The sequence below is a fragment of the Phalacrocorax carbo genome, chromosome 1, assembly GCF_963921805.1.
Source record: "Phalacrocorax carbo chromosome 1, bPhaCar2.1, whole genome shotgun sequence".
Lineage (NCBI taxonomy): Eukaryota > Metazoa > Chordata > Aves > Suliformes > Phalacrocoracidae > Phalacrocorax > Phalacrocorax carbo.
Window position 1 is genome coordinate 175,430,067 of NC_087513.1, and position 21,808 is coordinate 175,451,874.

The following is a 21,808-nucleotide window of genomic DNA, read 5'->3' on the forward strand; positions in this document are numbered from 1 at the left end:
TGTGAAACATGCTAAGAGGAATGGCATCTAAATATGTTCTTAATCAGACCCAATAGCTCAAACACAATAGACTCTCCAGTGTTTCAACTCTTAGGTGAAAAGGAAAGACTCAGGAGAATCTAATAGCATGCAAGTGCATCACTGTAGTCCTTCCACTGCTCAGAGTTCCCAGACCAAAACCCAACTATTCAAGTTTTACATTCAAAAAGAGAAATTTCATTATAAAGACTGTAAGTCAGGCAGATGTGTTATATTCATCATTTAGAATGAGAAAATGAGAGGCAGAAAGATTGAGCAGTGACTGCCCTCAGCAAACTGAAGAAAGTGATTGCATGTTGTGACTCCCCTCTACTTAAGCTGAAGAGAAGAATGAGAAATCACCCTTATGTATAGATCTATTTCATACAAACAACCTAAGAGTCCATCCCTTTCAGATAAAAGTAGCCAACATCAGTCTTGGATATACTCAGCAGCTATCTTTCAGGTATTCGGATTACAGATGACTACATAACTCATGTAAGTAACAGGTATATTGACTGCCTCAACACCTTTGAGCAGCAAGGGGAGCTGAAGATTTTACTGAACAGATCTGAGAACAGAATATTGCAAAATGTAATTTGGGGATGGTTCCTGATCTGCAGTATGGTGGGAATTAATTTTCAAGTTGTCTACAAAACTTTAATCTTTATCACTCTACCAGGCTGCGGAGTGTGTAATGTCTGCAGTGTCCATTACTGATCTCCCTGAAATTTTGTATGTTGATAGACATTCACAGGCCAACAAATTTGGGAAACGGAATATAGCAGTGGAGCCTAAGGAACCTAAGGAACACAAGGAAAAAAATATGAAGAAAACAAAACAAAACAAAAACCCCCAAAACACCAGTATAAAAATATCCAACAACCTTGGTTCCTACACTGGATCATTTAAAACCTGAAGTTCATGTACATTATTTCAGAAACATAGATTAAGGAATTTTCTTTAGCCTGCTTTCCTGGGATCAACCATTTAGTGGGGTCATGGATTACAAGTCATTCATGTGCAGGCCAACACCTAGATGGTCTATGCTTCTCTTCTGTATGTTCACTAGTGCACTGATACCATCAGGTATACAAGAAAAGAGTCTAAAGAGGTTAGGAAAAATAAAACAGTGTCTGTTATACACCTGTACTGGGTTTAACTTGTACTGTAGTGGGTTTGGGTTGCTGGTGGCTACAGAATCCCCTGTGTAGAGGAGACCCTGAGCTGACTTGAGCTGGTCGCAGTCAAGTCTAGGTGACTCCAGCACCACTGTGAATGCCCCATTGCTCCCCAATACTGCAGCGAGAGAGGGGAGCACTTGAGATCCCAGTTTACACGTATTTAGGAAAGGCAGGCAGTCATGGGGGAGAAGAAAGATGGGTGCATTGGGACAAACTAAGTGTAACCTGTGCTGAAAAGAGGAAAGGTGAAATTGTGAAGGAGGAGGAGAGGTGTGTGGCTTTTGTAGAGCATGGAGAAATAAATATATTTACTTAAGAGTTTGCTTTCTTTTTTTTTTAATTATGATCTTCTTTTCCTTAATAGCTGAATCAGTCATCAGAATTTGGTGGTACATGGATGAAAATTCAATTAAGTAAAATCTCCTGAGTTGAGACTCCTTTGCCCACACCACCACCATGGTCTAAAACCATTATGCTGTGTCCTGATTTTGGGTGAAAATAAACAACGAACTGAATGGTATGAAGTTAATTGCTATATAATACTTTATGTCATCACTTCTGTGGTTGCTATATGCCATATCAATGGTATTACAGTAAGAATTTCCCCAAGATAATGAAGAATGAACCTTGATTAAACCAAGCAAAGTACAGTGGTGGTGGAACAAGGACTGACCTCAGCATGCACTGATCCAACACCACACACACCACCTCTCCTGCCCTGAAAGACTGTTGTGATAGAGCCCAAAAGGCATGGGCTAAATGAACTCAACAGACATTGTAGAGGGATGGTCCATAGACTAAGGGAATGATATCTCTGTATATAGATATATATACATATATATACATACATATAGATACATATATATGCATATATATATATCTCAGAAGACAGGGAAGGTCATGGTGATTAATTGGAATGGGTAGGACCTGGGCATGATGTAAATGGCATAGAATAAGGGGTGGATATCATCTTAATTTCAGCTGGGATAGAGTTAATTTTCCTCCTAGTAGCTGTGTTTTGGATTTAGTATGAGAATAATGTTGATAACACACTGATGATTTAACTGTTGCTGAGCAGGGCTTACACTAACTCAAGGACTTTTCCAGCTCTCCATGCTCTGCTGGGTGCACAAGAAGCTGGGAGGGGAGGGTGCACAACCAAGACAGCTGATCCAAACTGGCCAAAGGGATGTTCCATACCACATGATGTCATGCTCAGTGTTTTAACTAAGAAGAGATGGCTGGGGGGAGCAGCAATCACAGGTTGGGGACTGGCATTGAAAGCTCGCAGGTGGTGAGCAGTTGCATCACTTGTTTGGTGTCCCCCTGCTCTCCCTCCTTCCCCCCTGTTCATTTTTCAATTACTATTACTGTTATTATTACTATTACTCTTTTATTTTCATTATTAAACTGTACTTATCTCAACCCACGAGTTTCCTTACTTTTGACCTTCCGATTCTCTCCCCAGTCCCCCTGGTATGGGGGGACTGAGTGAATGGTGGTGTGGTATTTAGTTGCTGACTGTGCTAAACCATGACAACTATAACAATTTTAACAAGGAAAAAAATGAAGTATTTCCCTGCAACTTAGGAAACTTAGTTTAAAATCTGTTACAGTCATTTAAATATTTAAAAAATAGAAACAAAACTTATTTTCTTTACAAGCTCAGATGATCTTTAAAATTTATTTAGTTTTTCTGGATAGATTTTTATTCATAAGAAAGGGGTGGACTTACTGTTTGAAGTTGTATTCTGCAAAGAAATGCTAGTTTAAAAGGTTTTTGTTACCTGTAGGTCTATCTACCAATATTGAAACAGAGCTATTCAAGTTACAGTAAGGCTTCTACAGGAATGTTGGCCAGAAAAGGAATATTAAAGAAAATATTCCCCTCCTTATAAATAAGAAAGAAGAAGTAGTGACAACCAATATGTAGAAGGCTGGGGTACTCAGCAAAATTTTTTCCTAATATTTCAATGATCATAGAATCACTGAGGTTGGAAAAGACCTCTAGGATCATCAAGTCCAACCATCAACCCAACACTACCATGTCTCCTAAACCATGGCCTCAAGTGCCACGTCTACACGTCTTTTAAATACCTCCAGGGATGGTGATTCTACGACCTCTCTGGGCAGCCTGTTCCAATGCCTGACCACTCCTTCAGTAAAGAAATTTTTCCTAATATCCAGTCTAAACCTCCCCTGACAGCTTGAAGCTGTTTCCTCTCATTCAGTCGTTAGTGACCTGGGAGAAGAGACCAAAACCCACCTCGCTACAACCTCCTTTCAGGTAGTTGTAGAGAGCGATAAGGTCTCCCCTCAGCCTCCTCTTCTCCAGGCTAAACAACCCCAGCTCCCTCAACCTCTCCTCATAAGACTTGTTCTCCAGGCCCTTCACCAGCTTTGTTACTCTTCTCTGGTCACGCTCCAGCAACTCAATTACCTTCTTGTAGAGAGGGGCCCAAAACTGAACACAATATTCAAGGTGTGGCCTCACCAGTGCCAAGTACAGGGGCACGATCACTTCCCTACTCCTGCTGGCCGCAGTATTCCTCATACAAGCCAGAATGCTGATGGCCTTCTTGGCCACCTGGGCACACTGCTGGCTCATATTCAGCTGGCTGTCAACCAACACCCCAGGTCATTCTCCACCCCACAGCTTTCCAGCCACGCTTCCCCAAGCCTGTAGTGTTGCATGGGGTTGTTGTGACCAAAGTACAGGACTTGACACTTGGCTTTGTTAAATCTCATACAGTTGGCCTCTGCCCATCGATCCAGCCTGTCCAGATCCCTCTGCAGAGCCTTCCTACCCTTGAGCAGATCAACACTCCCTCCCATCTTGGTGTCATCTGCAAACTTACTGAGGGTGCACCCAATTCCCTCATCCAGATTATTGATAAAGATATTAAACAAGAGTGGTCCAACACTGAGCCATGGGGAACTCTGCTTGTGAATGGCTGCCAGCTGGATTTAGCTCTGTTCACCATAACTCTCTGGGCTTGGACATCCAGCCAGTTTTTCACGCAGCAAAGAGTACACCCGTCCAAGCCATGAGCCTCCAGCTTCTTTAGGAGGATGCTGTGGGAAATGGTGTCAAAGGCTTTACTAGTGTCCAGGTAGGTAACACCCACAGTCTTTCCCTCATCCACTAGGTGGGTCATCCTGTCATAGAAGGAGATCAGGTAGGTCAGGCAGGACCTGCCTTTCATGAAGCCATGCTGGCTGGGCCTGATCCCCTGGTTGTCCTGCACATGCCTGGTGAGCTCACTCAAGATGAATCACTCCATAACCTTCCGCGGTACTGAGGTCAAGCTGACAGGCCTGTAGTTCCACAGATCCTCCCTCCGGCCCTTCTTGCAGATGGGCATCACATTGGCAAGCCTCTATTCATCTGGGACCTTCTCTGTTAACCAGGACTGCTGGTAAATGATGGAGAGTGACTTGGCAAGCTCCTCTGCCAGCTCCCTCAGTCCTCTCGGATGGATCTCATGTGGCCCCATAGCCTTGTGTGTGTCCAGGTAGAGCAGCAGGTCATAAACTGCTTCCTCCTGGATTATGCGGGGTTTGGTTTGTGATCCATCCCTGCCTTCCAGCTCAGGGGGCCGAGTACCCTGGGGGTAACTGGTCTTACTTTTAAAGGCTGAGGCAAATAAGGCATTAAGTACTTCCCACATCTCTCAATCCTGTAAACTTCTAGACCAGGGAAGTGAAATCCTTCCCACCATAAATAAATACCAAGTTCTAGACCACCTGAGGAACCTAAACATACATAAGGTTTTGAGATCCTATGAGATGCATCCCAGGATACTAAGGCTGATGCAGTTGCCAAACCACTCTCCAAGATATTTGAAAAGTCATAGCAGTCAGATGAAATCCCCAGTGACTGGAAAAAGGGAAACAACACACCCATTTTCATGAAGGAAGACCCTAGGATCTACCAACCAGTCAGCCTCACCTCTGTGCCTGGTAAGATCATGGAACATGTCCTTCTGGAGCGATCCTTCTGGAGCAACTGCATCAGTACACAAGGGAGGAGCTATGCACGTCATCTACCTGGACTTCTGTAAGGTCTTTGATGTGGTCTCCCACAACATTCTTCCCTCTACATTGGAGAGATATGGGTTTGATGGATGGACTCTTAGATGGATGACAACTGCCTTGATGAACATGTTGAAAGGGTTACAATCAGTGGCTCATTGTCCAAAAGGAAACCAGTAATGTGTGGTTTCCCTCAAGGGTCTGTACTGGGACCAATACTATTTATCAGTAACATAGACAATGGGATTGAGTGCACCCTCAGTGAGCTTGCAGACGACACCAAGCTAAGTGGTTTACTAGAAGAAAGGAATGCTATCCCGTGAGATCTTGACAAGCTTGAGGAGTGGGCCCATGAAAATCTCATACGGTTCCACAAGATGGAGTGCAAGGTCTTGAACCCAGGTCAGGATAATCCCCAGTATCGATACAGCTAGGAGATGAATGGATCGAGAGCAGCCCTGCAGAAAAGGACTTGAGAATACTGGTAGATGAAAAATTGGACATGAGCTGGCAACCTATGCTTGCAGCCCAGAAAGCCAACTGTATCCTGGGCTGCATAACAAGAAGTGTGGCCAGCAGGTGAAGAGAGGTGATTCTTCTGCTCTACTCTGCTCTGGTGAGACCCCAGCTTGAGTACTGCATCAAGCTCTGAATGAGTTTAAGTCATAGGTGTTTATTTACACCTGTTTGGTTTTTTTTTTTCTTTTTTTCACATCTGACATGAATGAAGAAATTATTCTGTGTTAAGTTAGCATTGTATTTACTTGGACATATATACAGAGTATATATTTGTTTATGTAGATTTCAGCTGCAGAAAGAGTGATGAGTTTGCTCTTTACTACAAAACCACACAAGTAATGCAATACCTTTATGTTTTAGTCATTGAAGCTCAGTAACATGTGCAAGTGTTGAAGTTTAGGAATCTTCATTTCGGAGGAATTTTCCTGAATGTCCTGTGTCCCATTTAAAAAAAATCAGCCAAACAACCAAACAAAAAAAAAACAACCCAAGATACAAATATAAACTTATCTCTCCAGGTCAAATTCCAAAAAATCTAAATTTTATTTTAATATGCAGTCATTACCTCACATCTTGTATACACTTACATGACTTTGGTATAATTATGTAAGAGCTTATATGTGGTGAAATCAATGTTTTATTTAGTACCAGTTCTTTATATTCCTGAAGGTTAGAATTACTAAGCTAACCATAAGAAACCTAAATACCTTCAAAATAGAGTTATCAGAGTGATCAAAAATCAAAATAGACCATTTCAGCAGATCATGATTACACTAAAGAGAAAGAAAAATTAACCAACAGAATGGTAAATCAAAGTTTTAATTTCAATTTGCTAAAAGCATTGCTAAGCTATTACTATTCAGGAAAAAATAAAAAAATGGAGCTAGGTATAGGTGTCACAACATCAGTTTCCACGAGTTGAACCCTGTGTGCTTTCTGTGCACACAGGCAGGAATAGCATCCCACACCTTGTGAGGGAAGAGGTTCTAAGCTTTATGCAAATTCCCTGACCCTCCAGCCACTGCACATTCTTCAAACAGACACCTACCTTCAAAAGTGACAGCAAGCAGTAATGTGACAAACGAGCCTGCAGTCTGCACAAGTGCAACATACTTTACCTAGAATATTTGGATGTGATAGAATTAAACTGACCTCTGTGACAAGGACACCTTAATGAAAAGAGCCAGAATCAAAGGGTAAATGAGGGCAGGGAAGCAATCTGATGAGTCCTGTGTTCTACCTTTGCTGTCTGTGGGGTTAGGACATTTCTTAATCATTCTGTCAACATTTGCTGTGTATCTCTTTATCATAGAATCATAGAATCATAGAATGGTTTAGGCTGGAAGGGATCTTCAGAGGTCATCTAGTCCAACCCTCCAGCAGTGAGCAGGGACATCTTCAACTAGATCAGGTTGCTCAGAGCACCATCCAACCTGACCTTGAATGTCTCTAGGGATGGGCCATCTACCACCTCTCTGGGCAACCGGTGCCAGTATTTCACCACCATCATTGTTAAAAATGCCTTCCTTATGCCTAGTCTAAATCTACCCTCCTTTAGTTTAAAACCGTTACCCCTTGTCCTGTCACAACAGGCCTTGCTAAAGAGATTGCCCCCATCTTTCCTATAGTCCCGCTTTAAGTACTGGAAGGCCACAAACTGTACAAAAGGTCTCCCTACAGCCTTCTCTTCTTCATGCTGAACAGCCGCAACTCTCTCAGCCTCTGCTCGTAGGAAAGGTGCTCCAGCCCTCTGATCATTTTCGCAGCCCTCCTTTGGACCTGCTCCAACAGTTCCATGTCCATTCTGTGTTGAGGACTCCAGAGCTGGATGCAGCACTTCAGGTGGGGTCTCACCAGAGTGGAGTAGAGGGGCAGAATTACCTCCCTTGATCTGCTGTCCACGCTGCTTCTGATGCAGCCCTGGGTATGGTTGGCCTTCTGGGCTGTGAGAGCACATTATTCGCTTATGCCCAGCTTTTCATCCTCCAATACCCCCAAGTCCTTCTCTGCAGGGCTGCTCTCAATCCCTTCATCCCCCAGCCTGTATTGACATCAGGAGTTGCCCTGACCCAAGTGCAGGACCTTGCACCTGGCCTTGTTGAACCTCATGAGGTTCTCACAGGCCCACCTCTCCAGCTTGTCCAGGTTTCTTTGGATGACATCCCATCCTTCTGGCATGTCATCCTGTCCTTCTGGTGTGTCGTTACTCTGATACTTCCACTTTCTTCATTGAAAGACTGCTAAAGTGTTTTCTATGATGCTTATATAAGGAGAGGAAAAAAAAAGTTGAAGAAAATCTTATAGTCCACCATGATTAGCCTTTAGATAGACTGTACAAAACTTTAATGAATATTGATATTGGAATTAAAAATGCTCTGCTTTGTCTTTGCTTTTGCATACCACAAAACTTAGCCTGTGTTAGGGTTTTTTTCTTGTTTTTAAAATGAGAAGGTAAATTGTGTACCTCTTACATGTTTTTGTTAATGAGGGAATTATTGAGGAAAAGAATAATCAGAACCTTCCAACTGTCTGGTCATTACAGGTAACATAGAAATTAACTTTCCCATTCACTTTTACATGAACACAGTCAACACCCTCTCTAAGCTGTATGGTTTCTAAATTGAAGCATTAAAATTCTAGAAAGCACTACAGGGTACTCTAAATTTGCCTTGACAGACTTTTGGCAACGTATCTTGAAAAAAGGGGAAAAAAATAAAGAATTCTTATAAGGAGATAAAATTACCCACTGATCGAAATACAAACTTCTTGCAAATATATATTCAAGAGTTGTCCTTGGTGACTGAAGAGCTATCGAAGAGCTTAATTTTGCATTTTCAATGCTTTTCTGAAGTGATAGAGTAATTTAGCTAGCACACCTTTAACAATTTATTTGTGATAAAAGTGTTCAAGATAAACTTTTACAATAAACTTGATATGTAAGGAAAATGTATAGACAGATAGTATGCAGCTTAACTAGTTTTGAGATTATGGTTCAGAGACAGAAAGGAAAGCCAGGATATCAGAATTGTACCCCAGTTCTAACTTCTAGGTTTCTCTGAGACTTTCTGAAGACCCTGTGAGTTTGCTTCAGTCAAAGCTATATTGACAAGTCATACAGGTGCTGTAGAAAATTGCATATCTCTTTTTTTAAAAAAAATCTTCAGTTCTGTGTCTAAATAAAGCATTTTTCTGGCAGATAGAAACCATAGGGATTTAGCACTACTTACATAGGAAACAGTAGTTTGTGTGATATGTGCCTATACTGTATGTACCATATAAGTTTGTGGGTTTTTTTTCCTATTGGATACATTATATATGATGAAAAACAAAATGCTAATATCAGTAGAACAAGTTTCACCATTATGAAAAGAAATATAATCTCTACTTTGTGCTTCTCCCATGAATATTGAAAATCATATAGTGAAATCAGGAAAGATATGCATGCTTTAATGATGACACTAGGAACAGTTAGCTAGCTGATGAATAGTTACTGTAGTTAGTTAAAAAACTGGAGTAAATGTAATGTTGATAAGTGGTATGATACTTCAGCTTTCTATCACATAAACAGCGTGCAACTGAAAACTGTTGCTTTAAATAATTAGAAACTGTTCCAAGACATTACTAGAAATGAACGCTTTCTTTTATTTAATCCCCCCTTTTACTTTCTAATTCTTTCATATCTCATATCTTCTTAAAAACTGAAATAAACTGTGTCTTTCCTCCTAATCTGGTTCACGCATTAAGTGGGTGAAGCACGGTCAGTTAAGGGATCTACAAAAATGTATCCACAAAAATGTATGTTGTAGAAAGGTATTCCTCTTTGCAGCCAGATATTTAATAGTCAATTCCAAACATTCAAAAGCCCCTCAAAGTCAAAACGTTTATCTTAAAATAATTTTTAAAATGTTTTTTCTTCTTTTTGATTTTTAGGTTCTGAGTTATCGCTACTCAACTAGGTCCTGATATCTTGCTGTTCTTTGCAATAATGCAAGCCAAATCTATTAAAAGACAAATCTGTAACATTTTCTGTTGAGCCTTGACATAGAGATTCAGAGAAAAACAACAAACTTTCAGACTTACACTAATACTATGAGAATTCTTAATAGATAAAAAGCTACTCATGATACAGAGATGTTATAAACACCAAGATTTGTAAATAGCAAATATGAGAAAACAGGTCTGCATGTGGTTAACTTGTTGAATAAACAGATTTGTTTGATTGTTCTGCTTTTAGAAAGGATACAAATGTGCCTAACAGTTCAAATATAAATTTAGGGATTAATTTAGGTTTTCTAGAGTTAATTATTATCGTGCAATATAGTGCATTTATTCTGAAAGATGACTAGGTCAATTATGAAAGTTGATCCTAAAGAAGAATAACAATATGGATAATAACAATGTAGAAAAAAAACACATATTGGGAGATTCTGCCAATGGGTAGGATTGTGCCCACTGTCACAGGCACAAAAAAATGAATACTAGCTACCCTGGAAATTTTCCTCTTGAAGGATTCTTCCGGGGAAAGAAAAGTAAAAATAACAGCAGAAGCATTAGGAAAAGCAATTTCATTTGGGGAGGGTTTCTAAAACTCTTGTTTAGATTCAGTTCAATTTAGTTTTTCACATTAGCAGCTGCTAAATGCCCACCATGTGTCAAAGTATTTGGATTTAATTTAATTCAAATGTCTATCTCCCCACAATAATTAAATGAATAGCAAGTCAACTTAAAGGAACATCGTGCAGTAGACAAAAATCACAAAAGAAGTTTAATTGCATTAAATAAATTATAATATTGATCAATATAAAACAGTATTGAATTTAGTACTGCACTCCATGACTCATTGGTTTAGCTTTCTTTATTAAGTTTGAAAACAGATTGCAAAGGATTAGAGGAGTTAAAATTCCACTGCAGAATATAGCATTTCAGTTCCAGAAACTTGTTTCTTGTTTATTTTGGTACTGTAAACTTTAATCGAACGTTATGCCATAAACTCTTGAAATTATCTTCCTTTGGAAAGTGTGGATCAGTATTCTAGTGTGTTCCTAAAAATATGTTGGAATAGAAGTGATGAGTCACTTCTAGAAGTCCAATAGAAGTCCATGAGACAAGTGGACTTAATGAGTTTACTGTTTTGTTGTATATGGACTGGTGTCATAGGACAGCAGTGGTGTCATGAACATTTGAAAGAGGATTCTTTAGTACAGAAGTATTGTTTTATTATATCTCTAAGACCTCTTACTGTCACATTTTCAGATTTTTCTAACTTCACCATAGATAAAATACTTCAGCTTGCTTACTGAAAATTAGGTGTTGCACTAATGTACTTGTGGAAGCATTTATCTTTACTGATAGGGGACTGATTTTATATATTGAACACTGTTCATTCTCTCAAGTTTATGAGTCTTGAGTATCTATTGTTTTCCTAAAAGTTCATCCTCTGGATTAATTTGATCAATTAAGAGCACCACCTTTATCTAAGCTGAAAAAAAACAAACAAAACCAAAAAAACCCCAACCACCCAACAAACAAACAAATAAACAAAAACTCTGAAATAACTTTCAATTTCTAAAATTCTAGTGAGAATTGTGAGTACATATGTATATGTATATGTATGAGGACATGCACACAGGTGTGTGAAAACAGAGGAATGACAATTATAAACTGCTAGAATACTATGCTCATTTCTGGCATGAGGAACAACTGAAAAATCTTTCAAAAAGAATAACAGCAATGATCATAAACATCTAACAAGCATGACTTGCTTAAAAATGTCAGTGTTTAAGAAGCATTTGGACAATGCCCTAAACATGCTTTGCCTTTTGGTCAGTGCTGAAGTGGTCAGTGAGTTGGACTAGATCATTGTAGGTCCCTTTCAACTGAGCTATTCTATTCTCTGCTATTCTATTATTCTGAAGAAAAACCAATTTTGCTTAACAAACAGGGGAAAGCTAATGATAAGCAAAAAATACCTTCAAACAAACAAAGATAATGGTAAAGTGAAAATGAAAAAGGTATCTTTTTTATCTTCTGTGAATAGAATGACAAGTTAAAGGGTTAAAATACACTGAGGGAGGATTATGAAAAAGATATTTTAATTATAAAGGCAGTTAACTCCAATTTCAGGAAAACTGTGAGATCTGCATATCTTTCACATATGGTTAGTTACAGCTTATCTTATCTTTGGGTAGGGGGTAGATTAGATAACCATCCTGAATTCTTTCCCAGTCCCACTTTACACCAGTGTAAAAATCAATAAATAAAAAGACCCTGAATAAACAAGAGTATGGGTGTATCTGACTAGCTCTTTTACAGTGCATTTCTCAAAAAAGACCAAAAGGCATTTAAACTAAAACTAAAAAATAACCCAAACCCCAACCCACTATAAAAAGAGGGAGGCAGATTTTATGAGCATACATACTAAAAAAAAAAAAACAACCAACCAACCAAGATATTTTTAAACAGAGAAAGCTTGAGGAGACTAGATCAGAAAAAAAAAAGTGATGGAATAATTTGTAATTTTCTCTACCAAACCCCCCTGCCAACCACCCAGCAAACAAACAAACAAACAAAAACCCAGAGACACCCCAAATAATTATCTTGAATGAATAAAAAGATGCTATACAAATCTGGGTGCAAAGATTAATAGATCTGGAACTTGAGCTGTATTTAAATTGCCCAGCTGAGGGTTATTCTCAGTGAAAAACAGATGCACAAGAATCATGTAATATTAGCCTAGCTGGTTAATATTGAGAGCTTTTCCTCCCTCACCCTGAAATACTTTGGCTTTCTTATGACATGATCAAGAATAGATCCCACTTCAGAATAGTAGATTTTTTTTTTTTTAATTATAAAATTAACAAAACCACTCAGATGAGCATAAGCTACACCAAACTCTGAAGTCACCTGAATCTCTGGAGTACAGAAGTATTCATAAGCTGTTTAAAATAGAAAGAAGAGGATAACAGGCAGATTTCCCAAGTATCTTGGATGTCTGTGTATTTTTCCAGGAAATATACTGAATGAACAAGAAGAGGTGAAGGTGATATTAGCTGAATATGACTGAAATGAAATAACAGATTTGGTGGTACAGTTCACATAATTGGAATAGTTGGGGTTTTTTTCTTTTCATTGCTCAGGATGATGCAACAATGGAAAAGGTAGTAAGAACAGGGTGATAAAGTGTGTAGTCATGGAGAACAACTAATTGGGATATAGATAAGAACTGAACCAAAGTGCCCAGTAGGGGAAATATCCTTGTTATAATACTAAAAATCAGGCCCATAGGCCAGGAACCATCCCCCCTCTAGTAAATTCCTTAATCTATGAGCATGTGTGGTAAATTAAGTGAGCTGCACTGTTACATTGAAGCAAGAAAGAAATTAACCAATTATTAGCTGAAGTGTGTGAATATTAGCTGTGATTGACACATTTGATTGTATAAATTCCTTGCAGTTTCTCGGTGTGGTGTGCTTGCTTTGTGGGTTACCACCTAGCACCAATCTTTGCACAAAAATTACTTAAATAAAATACCTCCGCTCTGTGTGTAGCTTGCATTTTGCACACCAAGCAAATGATTTCCGTTTTTTGGGATAAAATGTCCATTACAGTCCTGATTTCCTGTATATATTTGACCTGTTATGCTGTGGGTCTACACGCTACCCACCATTACACTTTGGTGTTTATCTTAGTGAAAAAAAGGGAGGTAGGTATAATTGTAAGTGGCTGAATTAATCCTTTGGAAGCATCTAAATGCTTTTTAGAATCAATAAAAGGAATAATTCAGATGCAACAGTTCTTGTTCTGTAGTTTTCAAATAAGGTTACCTGTATTTAAAAAAAAATACCATAATACACACACACACACACACCCCCCCACAAAAACAAAACAAAAAACAACCCACAAAAAACCCACCAGGATGGTTTTAGGCAGATTAAGTTTCTCCTTCTGACTAATCCAAAGCTAAACATCTGAATTTGTTTTAGTGCTCTAGTAAGGTGGACTTAATTCTCTTCTTCTGTTGCGTTTTTGAGCAAAGGTAATAAACACTGTTTTCAGCTATGACTTCTAAGTGGGAGGTCAAGGTATGCATCCATGGTTAAATCATAACAGAAAATACACTGCCACATCAGTTATAAAGGGTCCATTTGTGCTCATTCCGAGAGACCTTGTAGAGTTTTTCACTTCACAACCCATCTTTATATCTGACTCATCAAAAGATCTGCATCAGACTGAAGTGTTAATAGAAAAGATTATAGAACAAATACACAGTGTACAGTAAGAAGCTCCCAATTTGTAAAGAAATATGCAAAATAACTATAAAGTAGGTGTTCAAAATTCATTGTAGTTTACATATGAATGTTAAAAAAAATCTTCTAGAAGGTTTAAGTCGTAGCTTTAAATTGAGTGATTATTAAAATATGATAGAAATTATATGTGCGATTATAATCTTCTTGGAAATTATTTGGTCACTGTCTACTATTTTTTACTATTTTGGTTAATCTAAATAAAAGTTCTGAGTCATCCACAAATACAGTTCCTATTGCAGTAGTAGTAATATGGTCAGGGTAGATGAACTGCCTTTGAAACTGTTCAATATTGCCAGTAATGGCAGCAATAAGAAGAAAATAAAATGCCTTTGATCATGAATAGAAAAAAGAGAAGAAAGCCTTTAGACTTTAACACCAATTTTACCCTTGATCTGGAGGAATGATGTCTACTAATTAAAAAGATGTAAAAAAAAATTTATTCCTTCATCTAGAATTGCAGTTACAGCAATCCATTTTTTAGTAGTTTACTATTTCAAATAAATATTTCAGTAAACCAGTAACCTCTTGTTAAAACACTCCAGATCATCTGTCCAAATGACTTGTATGCAACTGTAGCTGTACGCTTCTACGGGAGAACTTATCTTGGGCCGCACGTCTCCGGGACACAGGGCTCTACCCACCCTGGGGACAGTGATGCACAGACATCAATATGATGGATACAAAATGTCCGTTTATTTAGCTGCGTCACACGCTTATATAGCTCTTGCGCTTCCTGTTCCTGCCACTCCTATGGGGAGGAGTCTATCTTTCCGTCACATCCCGTAATCTTCCGGTCGCCGATCCCTGTCTATTCCCCTACATGCAACAAACTACTGAAAATATTAGAAGATCATCACCAGAAATATGTTATATATATAAAAGAACATTTGTACTTTTTTTAATTTGCTTGTTTAATTAAGCTAAACAAAAGGTATAGAATTTGAGGTATTGTTTTTATCTTCATGATTTTAAATGAAAATTAAAAATTCAGTGTAGTGAAGTGCTACAATAATAGGTTAACTTTGACACTGACTGAAAACTGAAGGTCATCAAACTTCTCCATTACTCAAGTCTTTAATGTAAACTTTAAGTTGCTACTTAAACTGGGACAAATGCACATATGTATTCTTTACCTGACATTAAATGTGAGATAGTTTACCCTCCATGGTGTTCTGTTCCTATTATGCCCTCTTCTGAAAGATAAGCTATTTTACTTTCACTGGAGAACATTATAGGAGAAATATGGGTGATTATTATGTAGGGGCTGATTTTTGGTAATTGTTACCTGTCAGGAGTTTTTTGAATCAAATACCTCCATTTTGCTAAACTAAAAAATAGCACGTAAAAGAAAATAAGCCCAAAACACAACAATCCTAATTATTCATCATCATAATATATTTAAAAGCCTAAAACATTAAAACCTGGATACACATCTATCTGGAGTCAACTATGTCTTTAAAACTCTATTATTAAATGAGCCCATTTATTTTAAGAGTCCTATGAAAAATTCATGTCGTCTTTCAATGAGGCAGAATGAATGAAATACTTGGAAAATAATACTGGAAAACATTTACCTATTTTTAACGTAGGAAGGCTAACATTTTGTATCAAAAAGGGAAGACTTGAAGTTTTTCAGGTAAGTCTAATAAAAGCCAGAATCTTTGATCTGAAATTATTAAATGTTGGATACTTTAGAATAGCTTATTATAAAATTTCTTCTCTTATTTTCCATATTAGTAAAGTTGCTTTCCAATCCCCGGACAACAAGCACTGGTTTATAACTACAAACTTTACACTTAATTTCCTTCCAAGACTCAGCTTTGTTACTGCCAATATTCACTAATATCAATAAATATGTATTTAAATTTATACGAATGAAATTTTCTTCTAGACTGCTTCAAGGCTCCACTCAGCTGACTATGTAATCATTTACTTTAGGAAGATATACTAAGTGCCTAAAATTTAGATGTAAATTGAACACCTCAGTTAGATAGGTTGCACAGACTGAACCCTGCTCCGAATGACTAGAGGTAGCTGTGGTAGCCTGATTCCCCTCAAGCTCAACAGTGCTTTTCATGCAATTGTGTGATTGAACTACTACTGCTAAATAAATGAGAGGTCATCTCCTGCTAGTTGTGTCTCAGAAATTTCTATGTGAAAATTCTGTATTTTCAGTACAATTTTGGTAAACAGTTGCAAATTAAACAGTGGATCAGGGTTTTTCATTTAAATGAAAATGCTCCTTTATAAAAATAAAATCGCCTGTGTACAAATTTAGATAACTTTAAAAGCATTTTCTGTACTCGGGGTCTTCATTTCATCATTTAAAATTGTGTTCCTGAGTGAATGAGCTTGTTTATGTCTTTCAAAGACAGTGGTATTTGGCATTAAAACTTCCTGTGTGTGTAAATATCTATGGCTGCTGGTCTAAAATTGACTGATGCTCTCAACACAACCTCTCTAGTCTTTCTAGATTGTTTGGCCAATGTAGTAAGTCTCCAGGTAACCAAATGTGTACTGTGACTTTCCAGGGATGAGAACAGATGATCCACACTGTCTTGCTTGTACTTGAAGCACATATCATTTATGTGCAACTCAGTTCTTTTTTTTTTTATTGCTTCCTTAACACAGCATCTTTGTGGAAACCTTGCCAATTATATAGTGAGATTTTACGATTTTATCTACCTTCATATGCAGTGATGACCAATCTAAATGCATATCTGTGACTTATGACAAGATAAAAATATGTTTCCTACTATCAAAGTGTTGGGAGATATAGTCAAATAATTAGAAAACATCTTCCTAAACTATATATATTCCTACAATTAATGCTTGATTACTTCTTAATCTGCAGATGCACTCTTTAGCACTTTTTGATTCGGCATTAGTATATTCAAATTCTGTTTTTCTTTATAGGGCATGCCTGTAATTTATTTAGAACTAGATCATAAATTTAAGCAAATTAGATTCTGCGTTTATTAACTCTGCATTTCTAATATTCTTGCTCCAAAATTTCTAATATTAAATGGAGCATAAAAAACCCCCATGAAACAAAAGTAGATGTTTATGAAATTTGCTACTACTTGTCTGTTACTAGAATCTGTTACTGTGAAATGTCAATTGTTGAATGCTTATTAAATAATCCTGGAATTAGCAAAATGGTTATCTTGATATAATTGAAAGGACATATGCAAAGGCTAGTTCATGCTGCAGAAAGACTGGAGAAGAGAATTCATTTCCAGTCCAATGCATGTTGCACTGTCATACAGTTTAGTTTAGGATGAGAGGAGACAGAAACACAGCTATACAGAACTTCTGTTTGAAGTAAACTGGCCAACAGGAATATCAGAGAATATAGCTGAAATGCATTCATTTGGAATTTGCTTCTGGGAAGGTTACACTGCCCCGTGAAAAGCAAAATTGAATGTTTCCCTATCTAACAATGAAAGGAACAAAAATAAGCTGCAATGCCATACTTAAAAATATCATAGAAAAATATGCCAAAATTTGGCTTTATGTTTGCTGGGTATGTGTACATGTTTAATATTTGCCACCATCTGGAAGATCCCTGCGCAGTAATCCATATGACAGTTAATGCATGGAATTTAAGTGATACATAAATCCTTCAAATTCCTGAATGTATTTCATCCACGCTAACTCAATTCAGTGGCAATGTTTCTATTTTCCATAGATGATCATTACTACATCATAGAGATTCGTTGGTTACATCCCAACACAGATTTGGAGAGTGGGTCTTGTTTGTTTTCTGAAGAGGTAATATAAACTTTATATTTGCTTATCATAAAGTGCTGGTGTCAAGCAATTCTTATTAAATACGTTAATAATGATTCGGCTGCTGTCTTACAAGATAAGATCAACTCACACTAATGATGCAGTATGGGGAATAAACGTGGTGAGTTAGAGATCTGTATGCAGTTGCAAGGCTACGATCTTACTGGGATCATGGAGACATGGTGGGATGGTTCCCATGACTGGAGTGCTGCAATGGAGGGATAAAGGCTTTTTAAGAAGGACAGGGTGGGAAGACAAGGAGGGGGAGTTGCTCTTTATGTGAGAGAGCAGCTGGAGTGCATGCTGCTCTGCCTAGGGGTGGTTGAGGAGACAACTAAGAGCTTATTGGTTAGGATTAAAGAAAAGGCAAGTAAAGGTGACATTTTAGTGGCTGTCTGCTATAGGCCACCTGACCAGGAAGAACAAGTGGATCAGGCCTTCTACAGACAGATAGGAGCAGCCTCACATTCACAGGCCCCTCTCCTCATGGGTGATTTCCACCACCCTGATATCTGCTGGAGGGACAGCACAGCAGGACATAAGCAATACAGGATGTTCCTGAAGTGTATTCATCACTTCTGCCTCCAAGTGATAGAGCAGCCGATGAGGAGAGGTGTTCTGCTGAATCTCATGCTCATCAAGAAGTATCACCAACAATAGGTGATCCTTCCCCTTTACTCAGCCTGGACTGCTGAGTCCATTTCTGGTCTCATCAGTACAAGAGAGTCATGGACATACTGCAGAGAGTCCACCAAAGGGCCGCAAACATGATTAAAGGAAGAGATCACCTCTCCTGTGAGGAAAGGCTGAGAGAACTGAGACTGTTCAGTGTAGAGAAGAGAAATCTTGGGGGAGGCCTTATATATATATATATAAAAAAATACCTGAAGGGAGGGTGCAAAGAGGTTGGAGCCAGGCTCTTTTCAGTGGTGCCCAGTGACAAGACCAGAGGCAACGGGCACAAACTGAAACACAGGAGGTTCTTTCTGAATATCAGGAAACACTTGTTCACTATGAGGGTGACTGAATGCTGGTACAGGTTGCCAAGAGATGTTAAGGAGTCTCCATCCTTGGAGATTACCACAAGCTGTCTGGACATGGTCCTGGGCAACTGGCTTTAGGTGGTCCTGCTTGAGCAAGGGAGTTGGACCATACGACATCCAGAGGTCCCTTCTTTTACAATATGCATATCTTGTTGTATTAATTTATTTTAAGTGAAAGTAACAGTGACCAGTGGGGTTTGTTGTTTGGTTGGTTTTGTTTTATTTTGTTTTCCTCTTGGCTTTTTCCCATGCATTAAGGATCTGTGTTTGAGAATGTTTTACATGTGTGCTAAATAATCTGCACAATACAGGGGTAGTTTTTGAAAATGTTGAGTTCGGTGTTCATAACACGTAGTAGCTCAGTTTGGAATTTTGAAAAGAGGATTTATTTTTTTTAAATTATGCGGCACTGAGGATGTAGGTAAAGGAAAATGAGGAGGGAGGGGGTCTTTTATTTACAGTAATAACACAACTGATTCCTTTTGCTTCAGGCTGAGTCTATCCTTCAGAGTTTTCTTAACATATTTGCATCAGGTCAGGGGATGACAGCATGTGATGACTGACCATCACAGTTTTGGCAGGCACAGGCAAATCATGAATATTCCTAATTTGTCAATATTTTATATTTTCATGAGAACAGATGGAATAAGCTATGAAAGCAAAAATTCAAATAGAAAATTCAGTACTGGATTTTTTTTTAACATGTTACTGTAAGATAGATTTTTAAAACTTCCATGAGTAAATCTTATTTAATTATCCACCATGGAACATATTGAGTAGGAAAACAGAGGAATGAAAGACCAAATACAGATGGAAAAACAGTTAATCTAAATGAAATTATTAATACTTTGTATTGTTATAGACTTCTTATGTGTACAATTCAAAGTCTTTACTCAAAAGAGGCCAGCTCTATCTCATTTTTGAAGATGTTACTGTTACTCTTTCTGTATTGTCCTAGTTTCAGCTGGGATAGAGTCAATTTCCTCCTAGTAGCTGGTATAGTGCTGTGTTTGGGATTTAGTACGAGAATAATGCTAACACACTGATGGTTTAGTTGCTGCTGAGCAGTGCTTACACTAACTCAAGGACTTTTCAGCTTCTCATGCTGCCTTGCCAGCAAGGAGGCTGGGAGGGAGCACAGCCAGGACGGCTGATGAAGGTGGCCAAAGGGATATTCCATGCCATATGACGTCACACTCAGTATATAAACTATGGAGAATTGGCCAGGGGTCAGAGATAGCTGCTCAGGAACTGGTTGGGCATAGGTCAGCGGGTGGTGAGCAATTACATTGTCCATTACTATTTTGTATAATCTATTATTATTATTATTATTGTTATTGTTATTCCTTCATTTTCTGTCCTATGAAACTGTCTTTTTCTCAACCCATGAATTCTACTTTTTTTTCCCAATTCTCTCTGCAATCCCACTGTGGGGGCAGAGAGTGGGAATAAGTGAATGGCTGTGTTGTGGTTAGCTGATGGCTGGGTTGAACTACAACATATATGCAACATAAAGGGCTGAGATGGCCTCCACAGACAGGAGATATCCACAAGGAAAATAGATTTGTCAATGGCTACTTTCTATGGATCATACTCAGGACTGATCACTGACTTCAGTGGTAGAATTTATCTCTGCGATTTATAGTCAATACAGATGAATAGGCACCTTCAAGGGGTGCAATCCACCTGACTGACAAAAGAGGACTAAGCTGAGTAACTTTGACTTATGCACATCTCACTGTATGTGTCTAAATTTAAGGTAGATGAATTTCAGCTCAAGTGTCCATGACTGTCAACACTGAGTATGCAAAAAAAAAAAAAAAAAAAAAAAAACCACCTGTGTATTAAAAAATCTCACACTGCTGAAGAAAAAAAATGCTGAAAAACTGTGTGGTTTGAAACCTGAGTGAGATAGACCTTGAGCTTTGTCTTCTGAGTTTTAGAGGTTTTGATCTATGGAGAGTAAAGTTTATTGAGAGGGACTAGTTTGGTAGTTATATGACTTCTAAACCAAGTTAAGCATTTAAGCATCAACGGTTTAAAAAAGTGCAAAGGACGAATGTGCCAGTGCTCTGCATGCCATTTGCCTAAAAAAAAAGAAAGTATAATTTTAATAAATCTACCAAAGAAACCATGCATAACTCAGCAGAAAGAGCGGTCAGTATGCAAAAAACCCCATTCAGTTACACACTGCAGAAGAGAGGATGTTTAATCTTTAAAATTGTGCTGCACAGATTAGAATCCAATCAGCACCAGATCAACAATTTAACTTTGATGATCATCAAAGGAAGTTACATCTACAGTCCTATTTACTCTCTAAGGCTTCAGAGATGAACGAATAAATATATTTATGCATTCATGTGATTTCTCTGATGTGGCAAATTTTCCCCTGATTTCATGACAGATGGAACTATTACCAGCCACTTATTTTTGTCTAGTCTAGAGATTCTAGCTCAACCTATAGTAGCACTCCTAATAGCAGATGCTTAATGACAGGACACACCAACTCTTTTAACAATTCCTTGCTTAAGGTCATATTGCATAATTTACTCTGTCAGTTAGTATAGTCTAAATTGTACTAAATGGTGTGACAAGAATGTTAAAATGAGTGTCCAGTGACAGATGCAGACGTGAGGCCAAAACTAGCAATTGGGTCATTTGGTGACCTGAATTTTTACCTTTTTTTTTTTTTTAAAAAAATTCTTAGACTTGCACAAACATATACTTCATGTTGATTTCCGTACATAAATGAGAGGTTTATGTTAAAAAATACTAAACTTTTTTATTTTTTACTTCCATCTTCTTCCCCTACATATGTCTTCCCTACGTTATGTATGTACCTAATTAATGCTTCTGCTTAACAAACAACTTTCAGGGAACTGTTTAAAATTTGGGAATGAAGCTTAATGTG